The sequence below is a fragment of the Salvia splendens genome, chromosome 13 (genome assembly GCF_004379255.2).
Source record: "Salvia splendens isolate huo1 chromosome 13, SspV2, whole genome shotgun sequence".
Lineage (NCBI taxonomy): Eukaryota > Viridiplantae > Streptophyta > Magnoliopsida > Lamiales > Lamiaceae > Salvia > Salvia splendens.
In genome coordinates, this window is record NC_056044.1 from 22,710,248 (window position 1) to 22,729,534 (window position 19,287).

Consider the following 19,287-nt stretch of genomic DNA (forward strand, 5'->3'; position numbering starts at 1 on the left):
GGAAACTTCAGGTGATCATGGCTGTGGCGAGGAATGAGAAGATGTAGGACAATGCAGAAGGAAACTGATCTACCGAGAGAAAATATTCTAACTAAGAGTGGAGTGTGTTCTTCTTTCTCTCTCCAAGTGGCTTGCTTTTATAGGGAGGCCTGTCCTTGATTTTTAGGATAGACTCTCTTCGTGAAATGACTCTTTTGCCCTTGTTTGAAGTTGATCCTTCCCAGCAATCCTTCTTCTCCATCTCGAGCCTTTTCTGGCATGCATCCTGGTCAGTATTGCACCCTTCTGGCGCTCTTTTCACCTGAGTTATCCGAAACCTTTCGATACTTACTAGAACCCTTTCCCTGCACACTTTAGCAACTTTTTTGCAGATATAATCCAATTACGCACGTTATACTGACCAGTAACCAAGGCCTAGAATGCGACTTATCAGTTATCTCCTCCGGCCCCTCCTGACAGCCGGCTCTCCCCCTCTATTCACGACGGCAGCTACTCCTCTTCCCCTTCGGAACGACGCTTGATCCTGTTTAGATTTGCGGTCCTCCCACCATTCCGGGTAACCATGGAGCTCGAAACATGTTTCCCGAGTATGTTTTTTCTTCCCACAGTGATTACATGTGAGCCTCAGTTTCTCCCCATCCGTTCTCTTGCTCCAGTTACCGCTGTTTCGTTGAGGGGGATTTCGGTGAGTGGCTTGATTCGACCATGGCTGCCTTTCAACGATTCCAGCCGCGATTCCCTGTGTAGCCCCGGTATCCCCTGTTTGCTCGTGTGTACAGGTCATACACTTGAATCTTGTCGCCTCCGCTTGCATACGTAATCTCCAGGCTCTTCCATACGTCTCTGGCCGTTGGGTATTGAGACACTCGGTTGACTAGTTTCTACTCCAAGTTTTGAATCAACCACGTGAACACGCAGTGATCCCCTTGTTGCCATCTTCCGAAGGCTGGGTCGGTTTTTGCAGGAGGGGTTGGGACTCCAGTAATGTGAGACATTATTCCCTCCCGCTGATTGCCGCCTTCATGTGGATGGCCCAAAGCATTTTCGACATTAGGTTTGGTTCCAATCTGTAACGGTGAGGTATCAAATCTGTGATGTTCAATTTTGGGTTCTGGCTGGTTTGGAATTGTAGGTATCATTTGTTGACTTTGTTCAATACTTGTGCGCATAAATTCAGCGAATAATAGAGTGAATTGCTCATTTTCTGTTGGTTTTGGTGTTTGGTTGGCATCAGATTCTGACATTGTTTGGTGATTTGAACATGATTTGCCGGATTTTGGACTTTTGGTTTGAGATTAGTCCGAGACAATGATGAGACTTCTCTGAGTCTCATCCCCGCTCTGATACCATCTTGATTTTGGTATCGACCATAGAAGAGGGAAGAGTAGTATATAAGAGATAAGTTGTAGGAAATTGTGTATTGTATATTCATCGATTCCTACTACTCTTTATATAGAGTTTTACATGTGTGTATATGGTATGATTTCCTAGAATTAATTTACAATCAATTGCTCAATCAATATAAATCAATTTATATTGATTTAATTCTATCTCCTTCCTTGGATGATTCTGATCTTTATTTCATTCTTAACAGCCACACCTTCTGTTGATTCTTTAGCAATACTAGAATCCACAACAAGATTAAGTCTTGATGAACTCCTAACATTGATGCAATTTTGTACAATAAAATTGATGCAGTTATGTACAAACTGGCTGACGTTGGTGGTCACTTTTCGTCCAATTGGTGTTTCCGAGCAAACCAGAGCTAATGCAGTTAATGATCCTATTATGATGAACAACCCTGCAAACTCGTAGAAAGTAAGACTCGAGGTTCCAAGTGAGATCTTTGGGGAAAGCGGATCTTGGGAAGAAGGGTCGACCGGCGTCGCCCCGCGACGCCATGGGCGGCCTTAAGAAAAAAAATCCAAAGAAAAGGATTTTAAAATGGATTTTCCAAGAATCCATATTTTATTAAATAAGTGCCCAAGTTTTGTTTTCGAGAAAATAGAATTTCTCCGGACTTAGTAAAGTGAATAAATAAATTCTGCAGAGTAGTGAAGCCGAGGTAGGATTAAGAAAAATCTTATAAGGCAAGACTGAGATTTAGGTGTTATCCAATAGGATGCATGTATTCTTTCCAAAGAGAAATAGTTCAAGTACTAATTAGTGTGCTACGCTATTTATTTTCAAAGGATAAATTGCTCGAGGACTGAGTGAGTCCAACACGAGTAATTGAATTGAGGAATAAGCGTATCAGGTGGGCTTTCTTTTAATATCCAACACATTAGTGTGGATATAAATCAAATACTTGTGAAATTATGAAATACCATCTTTTCTCAAAATGGAGCTATGATTCTTTTCAAGTTGTTGTCATGCCATAAAATGTTTGTTTTGATAATGCCTATCTGTGGGGCTATGTGCCTCTTTTGTTTTGGTAACCCCAAAAGCCGTGAGCCATCGAGAGGGTTGGCCGGTTCTTTGTCCATGGAAGGTGGTCACCTTCTCGGCACGATGGAATGATGAAAGAACTTAGTCTGCAGTCGAACTTTTAGCTCACAAAAGAATTTAGTATGCTCGGACCTTTTAAGAAAACCCCCGTGTGTTACTGTTGATGGATGACAACTGTATATAATGTAGGTTTTGCTTTTCGGCACGTGTCCACTGAGTACTCATGTACTCAGCCCTGCATGTATTTATAAATGTGCAGGTTGAACGTCAAGAGAAGGAGTATTGATCGGAGTCGATGTTATTAAATAATTAAGTGGATCTGTCATTTAGTAAGGACTTATTTTGCTGTGCTTTTGTAAAGTGAGAATTGTAGAATCTCACCATCAAACTCTGATTTATTGATGAGATGTTTATTCTATTTCCAAGACCATGTAATTGAATACTTGTCTTCTATTTTATGATATCAATCGACTTGGCCTTGGTGCAAATTCTCAAGTTCTATCTATTAGAAATAGGCCACTCAGGTCATCCATCCTTATGTAGTTATGATATCAATCGACTTGGCCTTGGTGCAAATTCTCAAGTTCTACCTATTAGAAATGGGCCACCCATCTCTATATAGATGAGATAGCATCATCACTAAGTCGATGTGAGACAAGATTTAATAGTTTTAACACGGCCCTTCACGGGTGGGCCGGAATGACACATCGGGCTTCCATCACGTAGGTAGGCAAGAGAAGAGGTAGAAATATAAACTCGATCATCGACTTGGGCCCGCTCTGATACCATATTAGAAATGGGTCACCCACCCCTTAAAAGGCCTTATAAGGGGGAGGGTTATCCATCCTTATATAGATGAGATATGATCATCACCAAGTCGATGTGGGACAAGATTTAATAGTTTTAACACTACCCTTTTTCTATTCCCGCTTCTTAAATTCTTATCATTAGTCGCGGTTTACCCGCTTTCGCTATCCTTAGCAAAAATGCAGTCGTGACATACAATCAGGCCAGGACGGAAACAGTAGAGAGTGGGTTGGGGAGGGGTACCCAAAGTTTTTTTCATTTTTTTTCTTCTTTCAAAATTTTAAAAAATTACATTTAGCCCTTACCAAGCTACTGTAATTGAAGAGTAAATTACAGAATTTGAGTTTATGTAATTTGCAGATGAAAAAATGGCTTCTACGTCGCAAGGAAGAAGAAGAATAGGCAATAAAACTTTAATAATATTAAGTACTATCAGCCTATCACTATTGGGCTTCATTAAAATTAATAAAATATCACCTTGCCTTTTTAAAATTTATAAAGACAATAAAATATAAAAAATTCACATTTTTATATATAAATTAATATTACAGGAGTATTATTTTATCTAGTTAAGAACTAAAAGATGTGCTTTAAAAATTGATTCGACTTCAATTTTAGAACCTATAATTAAAAGTTAAAACTAGACAAATTTTTTAATTTTGATTTCATTCTTCAATTTTTTTCTTTTTAATTCTTTTTTTTACAAAAACTTAATTTTTTATATTTGGGTATATTTATATTAGACTAAAGTCCCAAAATGGTCCTTAACATATTGCGTTTTTTTTATTTTGGTCCAAAACATTATCTTTTGAATTATTTGGTCCCTCACATTTGAAATCGGATCACATTTGGTCCATTTTGGACGGTTCCGTTAATTATTTGACGGTTTTCTGATTCGTCACAAATCCATCACAAAATCCGTCACTAATCCTCGCAGAAGGCGGCCACAAGACCATCATCCGCACCTCCTACCTCGGCCAGCACATCACCGCCGGCACCGATCCCGGCGAGCGCTCCTTCTTCGGCACCGCCATCTCCCGTCGTCATCTTCTCCGCGCAGACTGGAATCCTCCTCTCCGGCCAGGCGAATTTGATCTCCGGTGTCCACTGCTACAACAAGGCCACCGGATTCGGCGGCATCGGGATCTACGCCCAGCTTTGCGGTCTCGCGCAGATGCGGATCGTCGATTCGTATTTGGATTACACCGGAATCGTCGCCGAGGATCCGGTGCAGCTCACCGTCGCGAACACGTTCTTCCTCGGTGATGCGATTATTCTGCTCAAATCGGTGAAAGGAGTGATGAGCGGCGTCACCGTCGTCGACAACACGGCAACAATAAGGGGATCGAGATCATGCAGATGGAGGGTAAATTGAATCAATTGGATCAGGTCGCGATCGAGCGGAACAGAGTCAAAGGAATGGCGGTGAAGACGACGGTGGCGAGAGCGAGCGTGGACGGCGGAGAAGATGACGACGTCGGAGACGATGTTGTCGTTTCCGGCGAGGGAGATGGTGGTGCCGGAGAAGGAGCACTCACCGGGATCGGTGCCGGCGGTGATGTGCTGGCCGAGGTAGGAGGTGCGGATGATGGTCTTGTGGCCGCCTTCTGCGAGGATTAGTGACGGATTTTGTGACGGATTTTGTGACGGATTAGAAAACCGTCAAATATTTGACGGAACCGTCCAAAATGGACCAAATGTGATCCAATTTCAAATGTGAGGGACCAAATAATTCAAAAGATAATGTTTTGTACCAAAATCAAAAAAACGCAATATGTTAAGAACCATTTTGGGAGTTTAGTCTTTATATTATAAGTACATTATTCAGTATTATGATTTTCCATAAATTTTCCAAACATAGATATCGAAGTTGATGTGATGATTTTCAATTCTTTCTCTCTCTCATATTTTATTCATTAATTTTTTAATATAAAATTTCCATAAAAAAATAAAGCGTATATTTTTAACTTGTCCATGTAATATTTTGAAGCTATAAAGTTAATCTTTTTTCTTTCTAAAAGATTAGATTAGGACAATTTACTAGAACATGCAACAAAGTTAATCTTTTTTCTTTCTAAAAGATTAGATTAGGACAATTTACTAGAACATGCAACAAGCTAAATTTTTTTATATGACATATTGATACTAACTGAGTTTACGGTTTTGATTTTAAGAATTTCATAGTTTTGATTTTAGTTCTTTACTTTCCAAAATATTAATTTCTATAAATTCTTAATTTTTGGAATGATACAAACGAACCTTAATAAAAAAAATAATATATTCTTAACTCATTTAGTGTTTTGTGGTTATAAATTTAATAGGGTTATTAGCCTGTAAATACATGAACTTTCATCATTTTCTGGTTTTTCCCCCAAAATTTATTTTTTGAATGTAAATATATAAACTTTTGAATTTTTCTGATTTTTCCCTTAAAGCAAAAATTAAACTGATGTGGCAAACTAAAACTTTCAGGGCAATCAAAACGACGTAGTTTTGATGTTATTATTAAAAATTTTAGAAAATGAAATTCCACCTCACTAATCTCATTATTCCCATCTTCTTTCTTCCTCATTGCCTTCGTTCCAGTTCCCAAATCTCCATCTTTTTCAATCTCCATTTTCAATTGCTCAAAACATACCATGAAAACATAACTCTCATCCTTGGATTTAGGCTACTCATAGATTTATTCAAAAAATTTAACACACTCACAATTTAATGGCAGATCTTAACACAATACAAAGCACACTGTTATTTTACATTGTAAGCACAAACCATTTATATCAATTGGATCATAAACTAAGATTAGATCAATGTTTATAACATTAACGAATGCAGTGTGACTGTTCACTAATCTAGCAAACAACAACAGTAAAAATCAAGCCTAACATAAATGATAACTACGATGAGAAGTAGAGGAACCAAGAAAATCCAAGAACGAAAGTTGTATTTTGTCATACATATTTTTCTGTGATTGAAAGATGAAAAGTCGAAAGAGGATGGAAGTTTGGGAAGATGAATGAAGATACAAAGATATACAAGAGAGAGAAAGAGGTGAAGTGGTATTTTATTTTGTTTATTTTTTGCCACATCAGTTTTAATTTTTGCTTTAGGGGAAAAATCAGAAAAATTCAAAGTTTATGTATTTATATTCAAAAAATAAAGTTTAGGAGAAAAACCAGAAAATGATGAAAGTTCATGTATTTACATGCTAATAACCCAATTTAATATTTTCTCTTTTATTTATAAAATATTAGAATTCTTAACTTAGTCTAGTATATCATGCAATAAGGAGTAAAATTTAGTATACTATATCATATATTAGCACTAATCGAGTTCACAGTTTTGATTTTGATTCTTCACTTTCTAATATTTTTATTTCTTTAAATTCTTAATTTTTGGAATATTACATCGAGCCTTGATTTAAAAAAATAATCATTTGTTTTAAACTTATCTATTTTGTGTACATTAAAAAATAATCATATGTTATAAAGTTAATATGTTCTCTTTTACTTTCTAAGATAGTAGAATTCCTATCTCAATTCACTATAACATGCTACAAATTGAAATTCACTATATTATAAATGAAAACTATTTGAGTCTACTGTTTTGATTTTTGGAATTTAATTTAATTTTTTTATTTTATTTATTTATTTTAACATGCTACAAATTGAAATTCACTATATTATTCTTAGTTCAATTCCCTATAACATGCAACAAGTTAAAATTTGATATACGAGGAGTAGTATTTTACTACTACTAATTGAGTTTACTGTTGATTTAAGAATTTTATACTTTAACTTTTTCATTATTTTCCAAAAGTGGGATTCTATGTTTCAATAACTTTTTCAACTCAATTTCTTTTACATTTCTTAAAATCCGTGTTAGAAGCAAAATGGTCAGTTATTAGAGCATCTCCAATGGCGGCGAGCGGACAGGCTAGCCGATTCTCGGCGCTGGCCGGCGAGCGGACAGGCTAGCCGATTCTCGGCGCTGGCCGGTCCACTCGCTGAACCATTGGAACCGGCGAGCGCCATTTCGTCAAAAAAATCGGCGACCCGACGCTGATTTTCGGGCGCTGGCCGATCGGCTGGCCGCCATTGTAGGCTCCCGATCGGCGAGCGATCGACCAGCTCAAATTTTTTTTTCGAAACACTATATATACACGATTTGCACGTCATTTTCATTCGCACCACTTGTTTTAACGAGTTTTCTCTCTACCGTTTGTGGCATGTCGACTGCATTGCTGATATAATGTACGCATGTATTATCCTGCACAACATGATTGTCGAAGATGAAGGTGTACAACTGACTAGTTGGGCCAATGACGATGCTAATGAAGTCGGCCCAAGCCACGGCGTGGCCGCCCCCAACGTACGAAGGGGGGTACCTCACGATGAAGTCTGCCGCCTCAAGGCACATGCCGACATGCGCCAAGTGGATGCTCATATTCGACTCAAAAATGATTTAATTGAAGAGTTGTGGGCGCGGAGGACTGCACGTCATTAGATTTTTTTAATTAATGTAATTTTTTAATTAATGTAATTTTTTAATTAATGTACTTTTTAATTTAAATATTATTATTAAATTTTCTCGTATCTGTGTCGTAAATTTAATTCTGTATTTTGTGTGATTGTTAATTATTTATTTTTTATAATTTTGTTTATTGTGGCTAGTCTATTGCTTGTCCAGTTGCTTGTCTTGATGATGCGACAGGAGGAATTTTTAGTGGCAGGAGGAGTTTGTGACTAGCCTATGGCGGGTCTATTACCATTGGAGATGCTCTCAAGGGGACTGAGGGAGTGACAACTAAGCCTTATGTGCGAGCCAAAAGAAAGGAAGTTTTTCATTGTATTGGACCCCACAATTCGTCATTAGTTATGAACTACGAATATTTTAAAACCCGCTGAAAACGTTAGAAACCAATTATCAAGAAACAAAAGGAGTAACAAGGAATTAAAGTATTAACTATTAAGGTACAGTTACAAACATATAGTTACATTCTGATTTTCCACTGTTATGCATCTAAAATACAAATTCATAACAACGATTGAAATGTTTATACACTTTGATTAGTGGTCAAAACAGAGCTAATACCGTTACTGACCCTATCACAAGGCCACCGCCCTGCAAACTCGTAGAAAGTAAGACTCGAGGTTCCTTGTGAGATCGTCGCGGAAAGAGGATCCTGAGAAGAGTATCCAGGGCCGAAATTCGTTTGCTCTATCTCTGTCATGTTTGAGCCTTGTGTAACAACCAAGATGGCCCTTGAGAAATGAGCAGCCAATGAGGAGCCCTTGGGAAATGCCTAAATAACATATTGATGAGTTTTGAGAAGCAAACTTAGAGAGTTGACAAATGAAAAACTTACAAAGCCGAATCCACCAGTCCGGTATGTTGGTCCGGCCATTTTGTATTGATCGTCATATTTGTTGAGAAGAATTTTCATGTAGGGGATTTCGTCGAATATGGCGTCCACGCCTCCATTTTTGCTTCCCAACATCATCGCTTGATGGTATTCTTCGGCCGAGGCGTAACTCTTCAGCCTTGAAGCACTGATGTGTAGTTGATCTACAAGGAATTTTTTCATGAAGGATCCATCCTGGCATCCGACTTAGTAATTGTCTGAAAATGCGAACTTCAGTTAATCGACGGTCAGGATGGCTGATAAGTTCGCCGTGTAGCTCTGCATTAGTATGAACGCCATAAACAACCAAAATACTAAAACCAGAGCAGACCAGCCATTTGACACCATGTTTCCTGTCCAAATTCAACACAGGAAATTTAATACTACTATTGAGGAGATTTTGATATGAAATGAAGGAAGAACTTATTACTTTTGGGGAAAGCAAGAACTGCAACGGGTGACCAGTAAACCATTTCAGACTTCTCCTTTGGTGCCATTGCGAAATCTGCTTCACTACTGGCAACACGGTGTTCCAATACGAGAAGAACTATTCCCATCACAACGCACGACACGATGATCGCCAACCAAAGATCCCAGTTCAGGGGCTTAACGAAAATCCACATGTCGAACGGCTTCCTGTTTTTGACCACTAGCTCAACTCCTGATTCAGAATATGGGAGTGAGAAATCAACATATTCTGCCCTTGGAGCCCAATTCGTCGTGTCTCCCACCACCATATCGAATTCCTACTTTGAGAATAGAAATGGAAACACAATGTTAAAGGAAGCCTTGTTCTAGCACAATACATGCAATGAGAAAACGAAATTACCTCAGGTATCTTTTGTAGCATGTCGTCGTAGCTCCAATTAATATCTCGGGTATCATTATAGATATGGAATTCATAGTTCATGCGAAAAGGTAGCGCCTCTAGTGTAGCCAAGAATATATCTATAGAAAATCCAGATGCTTTCACATGGCCATCTCCAAGATCTGTTGCATGAACAAATTCTTCGAATCCATGCTTCCAAGGAATTCCAACTCTGAGTTTCCCAGACGAAGGAATAGCCCAACCGACTGGTCGTGTAAGAGAATCTCCCGGCCACACAATACTTTTGAGTTCGTCTGAGTAACCTGTGCTAATATCTCTTACTATTCCTCTGTCTGGCATCCAAAATCGTACAGTTTTCTCACCACTTCCAATCACATTGAATATCTCAAACTCGGACGCCTTACGCTTCCCATCAACCAGTTCAAACTCCCCACTCAAGCCTCAAAATTTGATGTTTGACAGTTTCTTAACAAGTTCAGGCCCAAATGTTGAGACACTCAAATTTTTTTGTGTTGTTGCACTGATATTCAACATGGAAGAGTTTATCTTTTCCACTGCAAATGCTAATGCAGTGACCGCGTCGTAAGCCCACAGACCATAGGCATTTAGTTCCATAACTGAGCCACTCAAACTTACATTTCTTTTCCATCTTCCTCGGAAACTATCAAGGTCTTTTGAGCGCGACAAGTAAGGTCTAATGCCGATAACACCTTCCATAGAATCATGGGTAGCAAAATCCATGGAATCCATCAAAACTGATAGACTATTCGAGACAATCCATGCATAACCTTCACTCATGACCCCTGCTCTTTTAGCAAGAGGGAACAGCCGGTTTCCAAGGTAAACGTTCATGATCACCAAGAACACACGTGTCTGCCTCGTTGCTAACTTGTTTAGTTCTTTCAAGATATCGCTATCATCAGCCGAATTCGTGATAGCCACCATGTATGATAGTCCAATATCAGCCTTTCGGAATTCCTTGTTTAAAAGAGACACAAACTGACTGCCATAGTCTGTGTCTTCATACAAAACAGCCAATTCCGACCACTGAAATTCCTTGCAAATGGCTGCAAGAGCTTGCACTTGCACAGCGTCGTCAGGGGTGGACCTGACCAAGTAGTGGTTGTCTGCATAGGAAGTGGCCTTGCTACTTGAAGTGAAGGAGATAACCGGAACGCGAACATTTTTGCCGAGTTCAGCAAAGAATGCATCTTCTGTTGATCTTTCTGGTGCTATGACTCCTTGCACGGCCTTCTGCTTCAGTAGCTCTACAACTGCATGACAAATCATATTATTAATCCATAAATCAATTACTATATAACCATTATGATAATACACAATTGTCTTGTAAGTTGTAACTACTACAGAAATGATAAATATCTCATGATGCACGTATGAGTACATATTACTCCAATCTTAAAGGTAATAATATTAGTAATGAAAATAAGTTAAGATATTGAGGGTAATATGTTTGGGATATTGTGTATAAATGGAAATAGATTAATTTTTATAGACATAAAAAATGGAAAAAAAAATACTACCCCGTACTATTTAAACTTTTAAAGGGATACAGATAGTGCATTATTGTTATTTTTTTAAAAGTTCTTTTATGATTTAATTCAAGAGTACCTAATTCTACGAAGAAAGAAGAAAAAGAAAAAGAAAACGATAATGTGTGGATATTGACTGGATACTATACATCACGTGGGTATCAAAATTATGTACTTACTATATGTATTACTAAAAACAAAAAAAATGAAAACTTTAAATTGCTCAAGACCAAATTCGTGTGTTTTTTTTTTCACAAATGCGTGGGTGGACCATATCACAAATAAAACCAACAAGAATTATTGAATAAATAAATTTTGTTCTGGAGAAACCAAAACCGAACATGTCCTCAAACTGCAAAAACTCTATGTAAGTAGCTCCATTTATTTGATCTAAATGAAGCCAAAAAATGAGACTTTCAAAAATTTTATTAAATTTGATGAGAAAAAGGAGAAAAGTCTCTTTCTCACATCCATTTTTCATTACATCAGACCTAATAAAAATATCAGATATAACAAAGCAGTAGAAATAGTTAGTATGAGAAAATTTGATTGGAGTACTATTAAAGAATAACGAAGCTCATGATTTTATATATATATATATATATATATATATATATATATATATATATAGGTCCATGATCAATTGAGATTTTTTAGGCTAATTGAGAAATGAGATGCAATATTAGCCACTCATTTTTATTAAATGAGTGGTCCAGAATTTGCCACATGAAAAATATTTTTAGATTAATTAATTATGAAAGGGCGGAATGGTAATTTCATGTTTAAAATGGGTTGTTCAGCTTGTGTTCTCCCTCTCCTTCCCAAATCACCGACGCAGATCCACGACCCTCACGTCCACGCGGCCCTTCCTCCTCGCCCTGAGGCGGCGCCGCTCCTCCTCCGTCAGGAAGCCGTCGCTGATCTGGCTCGCCGGGATCGAGAGGCGGTTGTGGTTTTTGCTCACGTCGGTGCGGAGCAGCTCCTTCTGAATCACCAGCGTCGCTGGCGCCGTCAGCTCCTTCCCGCGCGCCATCTCCTCGATCGCCCTCCTGAATTCCTCCGGCAGCTGCGGCGGCAGCGGCCGATCATGTTCCTGATGCGGCGAATTTTGCCTTATACTCCTCGGCGGCGCTAATTTGGATTGCGCGCTGCGCGGCGGCGGCGAGTACGTCGAATTTGTGGCCTTCTATTGTGAACAACAGAACAAGTCTTCCACATCTTTCAATGTTAAATCCCTAAATCCCATGAAAATCTGTCTCTGCGGCGTTTCTCGGATGTTGTTTATTTGTTGAAAATCTGCGGCATTGGCTGTTGATTTTTGGGTGAACAAATTTGCTGTTGACATTATACTGAAACTTCAGTTGTAGACATTTGTTGTTGACATGTTGAAATGTAGGAGATGCTGGTTTGTTGACATTGTGAATTGAAGATGAAAAATTAGGATGACATTTTGTAGGTGCCTTTGGAGGTCTGTTGACATATTGACATTTGCGTTGCTAGTGACATTTCTCTGAAATTTATGAATACATTATGGGATGTTTTTTGCTGACATTTGTGGAATTAGCATGAGAACATACCTTGAGCTTCGTAAGACATATCCATAAAATACCAATTTGGTAGATGAGATTGTATAAAATATTGACATGTCATGTCAACTACGGTACATATCGTGTCAACTACACGTACAAGTCATGTCAACTGTGTTACAAGTCATGTCAACTACACGTACAACCATGTCAACTGCACATAGAAACCATGTCAACAACAATTATAAGTCATGTCAACTAGACATACAAGCCATGTCAACAATCCGACACATTAAAACACGAAATGACACTTATACCCCCGTGTTGACATAATGTGATAGTTGTTGACATGTCGTTAATCTTGTGGATTAGTGGCTGAGATTGCATCTCATTTCTCAATTAAGCTAAAAAATCTCAACCTAACAGGACCCTATATATATATATAATAATTGATTGGAGTACTATTAAAGAATAACGAAGCTCGTGATTTTTATATATATATATATATATATATATATAGAGAGAGAGAGTAGTGATCTATGGCAAACACCTCTTAACCATATAACTAGAGAACAAATAATAGCCACAAGATCAAAAAAATCAAGGGCTAATATTAATTTTCAAATTTAATGAGATATTAGCTCCCTCAATCACAAATTTACTCCATAATAACAAGTCAGGGGTATTATTGTCATTGCACAAAAAAATTAGATTATGTAAATTTTTACTTCATTTGAAGGTTAACTTCACGGACATGAAGCGAGTGGATCTGATCAAGGAGATCGCGGCGGAGTTCGAGCTGATCGCGAACCGGCTGTCGGAGACGGAGGTGGCGACAGTGGCGTCGGTGGTGGAGCTGGAGCCGCAGCATCTGGCGGAGATCGCGAAGCGCGCGCAGAAGCTGACCGGGCCGAAGAATGTGAAGCTGAAGACGGTGATCGACAAGTCGCTGCTCGCCGGAATCATCATCCGGTATGGGAATTCCGGCTCGAAATTGAGTTTAATTACTCTTAGGTTGCTGAATGTTGTATGTGAATTCAAGAATTATTGAAGAATTCGGAGCTCTGTTCATCAAAGCTAGAATTTGCCCGAGCAAAGGCGGCGATCGGTTTCAGCTATAAATACGGCGAATTGAGCTACGGAAATTCTTGTAATAATAGTAATTGAAGTTCATCCTCTTCTAATTCGGCTAAATTTTCATTCTTAATTATTTATTTGATCAGAGAGAAATTTGTAAATGCTGATGCTAGAAGGTGTTTGATCAATCTGATTTTACTTCACTCTTGTTTAGAAAACGCTTCACTCTTGTTCACAAAACACATCACTCTTCTTCTGATTTTACTTCACTCTTGTTCACAAAACACATCACTCTTATTCTGATTTTACTTCACTCTTGTTCACAAAACACATCACTCTTATTCTGATTTTACTTCACTCTTGTTCACAAAACACTTCACTCTTGTTCAGAAAACACTTCACTCTTGTTCACAAAACACATCACTCTTATTCTGATTTTACTTCACTCTTGTTCACAAAACACTTCACTCTTGTTCAGAAAACACTTCACTCTTGTTCACAAAACACATCACTCTTATTCTGATTTTACTTCACTCTTGTTCACAAAACACATCACTCTTATTCTGATTTTACTTCACTCTTGTTCAGAAAACGCTTCACTCTTGTTCACAAAACGCATCACTCTTACCATGATTTTACTTCACTCTTGTTTACAAAACGCATCACTCTTATTATGATTTTACTTCACTCTTGTTCACAAAACACTTCACTCTTGTTCACAGAACACATTACTCTTATTATGATTTTACTTCACTCTTGTTTACAAAACACATCACTCTTGTTTACAAAACGCATCACTCTTAGCATGATTTTACTTCACTCTTGTTTACAAAACACATCACTCTTACCATGATTTTACTTCACTCTTGTTTACAAAACGCATCACTCTTATTATGATTTTACTTCACTCTTGTTCACAAAACACTTCACTCTTGTTCACAGAACACATCACTCTTATTATGATTTACTTCACTCTTGTTTACAAAACACATCACTCTTGTTTACAAAACGCATCACTCTTAGCATGATTTTACTTCACTCTTGTTTACAAAACACATCACTATTAGAATGATTTTAGTTCATGTTGCCTCCCAAATGATAGACAAATGAGTAGAGAGTATGAGCAAAAATGACAAAATCAATCAGCAGAAAATCACGAACTCAATTCTCCAACGTACAATGGAAAGAAAACAAAAAAAGGAATTCGAAATTAGAGAAGGAAAATGGAGTAATTATCATCATATCATTCTCGAATCGTAATTATAGCTAGGGATTGGTAAAAGCCCCTTGTAGAACCCTCTATTTCAAAATCTCCTCCAAATCTCACTAATTTACAAAATGCAATATCGAGAATAAGACGAGAATGCAAAAACAAATAAATGTTGATGGAGTTGAGCAGAAGCGAGTTCCAGTTGCGGCGCTGCTCGGTAATGAGATCGGTTAAGATTCAGCGAGCCGCGAACAGCCCGGCGGAGGACGCCTTCAGTGGAAGAACCGGCGCATGTGCGGCGGCGGTGGAGAGGTCGACCATGGCGGTGGCTGGAGACAATTCAGATTCAGATTGTATAAATTGCGCAGAAGACAATTCACGCTGATACATTTGAGATATTGAATTCCAAAAATGCCCTTTGGCTATTATTTTTTTATAAAAATCTGCAAGATTATTTAAGCCATAAGATTAATTTGGAGTATAAAGATGTGTGGCTGAGATTTGTTCTCTAGTTATACACTTAAGATTAGTTATATATATAGAGGATAGTGATGAAGATATAACTAATCTTAAGTGTATAACTAGAGAACAAATCTCAGCCACACATCTTAATGCAACAAATATTATTTATTTTAATAATAGAAAATATGCTGAGGGTATTTTTGGAAATTACCTTATGAAATTTAAATCAAATTACGCAGCAAGTTCATCAACGAGCCGGAGAGAAAGTGATCTGAAATCTCATCTATGAAGCTCCTTCTCTCTGTAGATATGGTGATTCACGGCGGCGAAGTCTATCTGGTGTTTTACGGCGAAGATCTTGACGGTGGAAGAAGATGCCGATTCACAGTGGAGATCGGAGATCGGTACTTTGAAGGATTAATAGGATAAGAAATTTTCTTTTGAAGCTGAATTAGATACGTTGGCTTCAAATTCCAATGCAGCCATTTCGTGTCAATCATTCAACTCCCTCCTATTCACGATTTTTGTAATTAATTGGGAATTTGCTTAATTATTTCTTAAACTTGATAATCTCACCAGAGAGTTTAAATAGGAGTACAAAAATTCGGTTGAGGCCGTGGGAATAGATTAACTGATATTGCTTTTGATGTGGTTAAATCGAATAACTTTGTGGGAATTGTACGTATATATTGATAGTGAATTAGATAAATTATTAATACTACTACTAATTTTACAATGCACAGTTACTCGTATTTTATCTTTGCTAAGATCCACTTCACATTTTAACTACTCCGCATTTCCTTATTTTAGAAATAAAATGTGTGCTTGTTAATCACATGCCAACACAGTTCCACTTCACTTTTTAATTTCACTCTTGTTTACAAAACACATCACTCTTATTGTGATTTTACTTTACTCTTGTTTACAAAACACATCACTCTTATTGTGATTTTACTTCACTCTTGTTTACAAAACATGTCACTCTTATTGTGATTTTACTTCACTCTTGTTTACAAAACACATCACTCTTATTGTGATTTTACTTCACTCTTGTTTACAAAAAAGTCATTCTTATCATAATTTTACTTCACTCTTGTTTACAAAATACGTCACTCTTATTGTGATTTTACTTCACTCTTGTTTACAAAACACATCACTCTTATTGTGATTTTACTTCACTCTTGTTTACAAAAAAGTCATTCTTATCATAATTTTACTTCACTCTTGTTTACAAAACACGTCACTCTTATTGTGATTTTACTTCACTCTTGTTTACTATAAAACACATTACTCTTAGCATGATTTTATTTCACTCTTGTTTACAAAACACATCGCTCTTGTTTAAAATAATCTCATGCGACCTATCAGAATTAACCGCATAATCCACTACTAAGCTGCCTAACCGTTGTTTATACTATAAAATCCAATAACTCGCACAACACCAAACTCTTAATCCAATCAAAATTTCCTCTACACTATCGGAAAAAATTAACACCGAATCCCCAAAATCCAGCAACAAAAACTTTTTAAACAAATAATCATACAATTCATATACAATCATAATATATTAATTGAAATTGAGCACTTACCGTCAGCGAATTTGAATTATATATATCTTCACGGGAATTTGAATGATTGTAAACAAATGTATATGAGTGTAAACAAAGTCAATTAATTTTGAACGAAGTTTGGGATGAAGACCAGATTCGATCAACCAAACTAGCCATTTTGTTCTGAAACCAGTAGTATGATGCAACTGAACACCATATATAAACCCTTCTCCACCGCCACATCCGCCGCCCGGCCTCAGATTGTTCCCCGCCGCCGATAGATCTCCAAAATTCCACCAGCTTCGTGGCGCTGCTGCTCCGCCGGAGAAACTGCAGCTCATGCAGACCGCTCAAATTGAACGAGGACGACACCGTCGATGACGCGCTGATCCCGTAACTCTCCTCAAGCACCGTCGCCAGTGGCCGGAGATCTCCTCCGACCTTCACCTGGAGCTGAAACATGCCTATTGTTATTATGGCTATGCAATGACCATTATACCCCCGCCTTGTTATTATGGAGTAAATTTGTGATTGATGGAACTAATTTTTCCTTAAATTCAAAATTTAATACTAGCCCTTGATTTTTTTGATCTTGTGGCTATGATTTGTTCTCTAGTTATTTGGTTAAGGGGAATTTGCCATAGATCACTACCCTATATATATATGTGTATATATATATATATATATATATATATATATATATATAGGGTTGTGATCAATGTCGAACCAATTTTAAAGACCGAACTAGAGACCAAATCTGGGCCATTAGATCTAGTTTTTTTGATGAGATGTGCTGTTGTGTAAATTTTCCGGTCTTCATTACAAGCCCATTTTACTTCATTGTATAGATTTATTACTTCATTCCGTACGTAATACCTTGAAACTACAACATGTTTTTACTTTCTTCCAGTAGGTTTTGAAATGATTCAACATATGTTTCATTTGAATTCATTGACCTGAGTTTTTACTTTATTTACATTAAAAAATGCAATTTATTCAAGTGCGTTTATTACTTCATTCAGAAACGTTATTACTTCATTGGATAAGGTTTTTACTTCATTCCAGTAGGACTTCACATACTTCATTCCAATAATTTATTGCATCATTCCATGTGTTTATTACATCATATCAGCGTTGTGGCGGTGGTGATAGATATTGTAGAGAGAAAGAACGACACGCGACGGCGAAACCGCATTTACGTACTGGAATGAAGTAATAATCCTACTGGAATGAAGTAAAAACCTACTGGAATGAAGTAAAAACCTACTGGAATGAATTTAAATCTTTGTAACATGTTTGTATGACTTATTTACCTTCGGATGAATTAAAATAGGCTCGTGATGAAGGTGAAAATAAATTATAAATTTGTGTCTCTCATCCATAAAAAACTAGATCAAAAAACCCTAATTTGGTATGGTTCGGTGGTTCGGTCTTTAAGAGTGGATTTGTGAATAATTGGACTATATATATATATATATATATATATATATATATATATATATATATATATATATATATATTAAAAACTTACCAACATAAGTACTCCATATAACTAATTTTTATAAATAGTAGTATAAATTTTAAAAAAGATACCCCTAGTCAAGTTAGTCACATATCTCGACTAATTTAAAAATTCAAAATTACTTTGCTTAAATCAAGCCTTTATGTTTTACTTTGAAAATAATCATTTTGGTAATTGACTTTGGACTTCTTACCTCATCACGAAAGATCGTTTGCTAACATAAACTAAACATATTCTCTTACATAAGTTCAATCAAAGCAAATAATTAGCAACAAGAGACAAGAAATAAATTGTTATTTTTTTGTTTTAACGACATACCTGCAAAGTTAGCATCAAGTATAGTGTCTGCATTTCTAGTGTGCAGTTGCAACCTCGTTGCATAATTTAGATGTTTTTTGTAAAAATCTTCGACCGCCATTTTCATGCACAAATCCACCATGGATCCCATAGGCGAGTTAGTGTCGAGAACTACACCGATGGGGATGGTCGAAGGCCGTGCCCTTTCGGAAGTTCCATTTTCGGCAGCAGAGGTGGTGTAGCTATCGAACAACAAGAATAGTATCAGAATATGGATTGTGAAGAGATGAGAATAATTAATGATATTGTTTAGCATGGCCATTGGTTTTCCTTTTTTCATCATTATTTCACCCACGTAATATTGTATAAATAGAGAAAATATGTTACACATTCTACGCAATAAATAGAAAAGACGCGTTGATTAATTCAAAATACGTCGAAGAAAATTGATTCACGTAGTTATGGTCGACGATGAAATGAAAAACTGAGAAATGAGTTTTTTTAATATTCTAAATTATTAGGCTATATAAATGTTTAATTTCACAATCCCTTTTATTTTATGTTCATACATTTTTTATTATTATTTTGAAAATTTGATGACATAG

The 19,287-nt window shown here is 37.1% G+C and overlaps 1 pseudogene; it reads right to left on the reverse strand.

The window, feature by feature from the left end:
- Positions 1 to 1,547: 1,547 nt before the first annotated feature.
- LOC121760711 lies at positions 1,548 to 18,998 on the reverse strand (annotated as a pseudogene).
- Between the last annotated feature and the right edge of the window lie 289 nt (positions 18,999 to 19,287).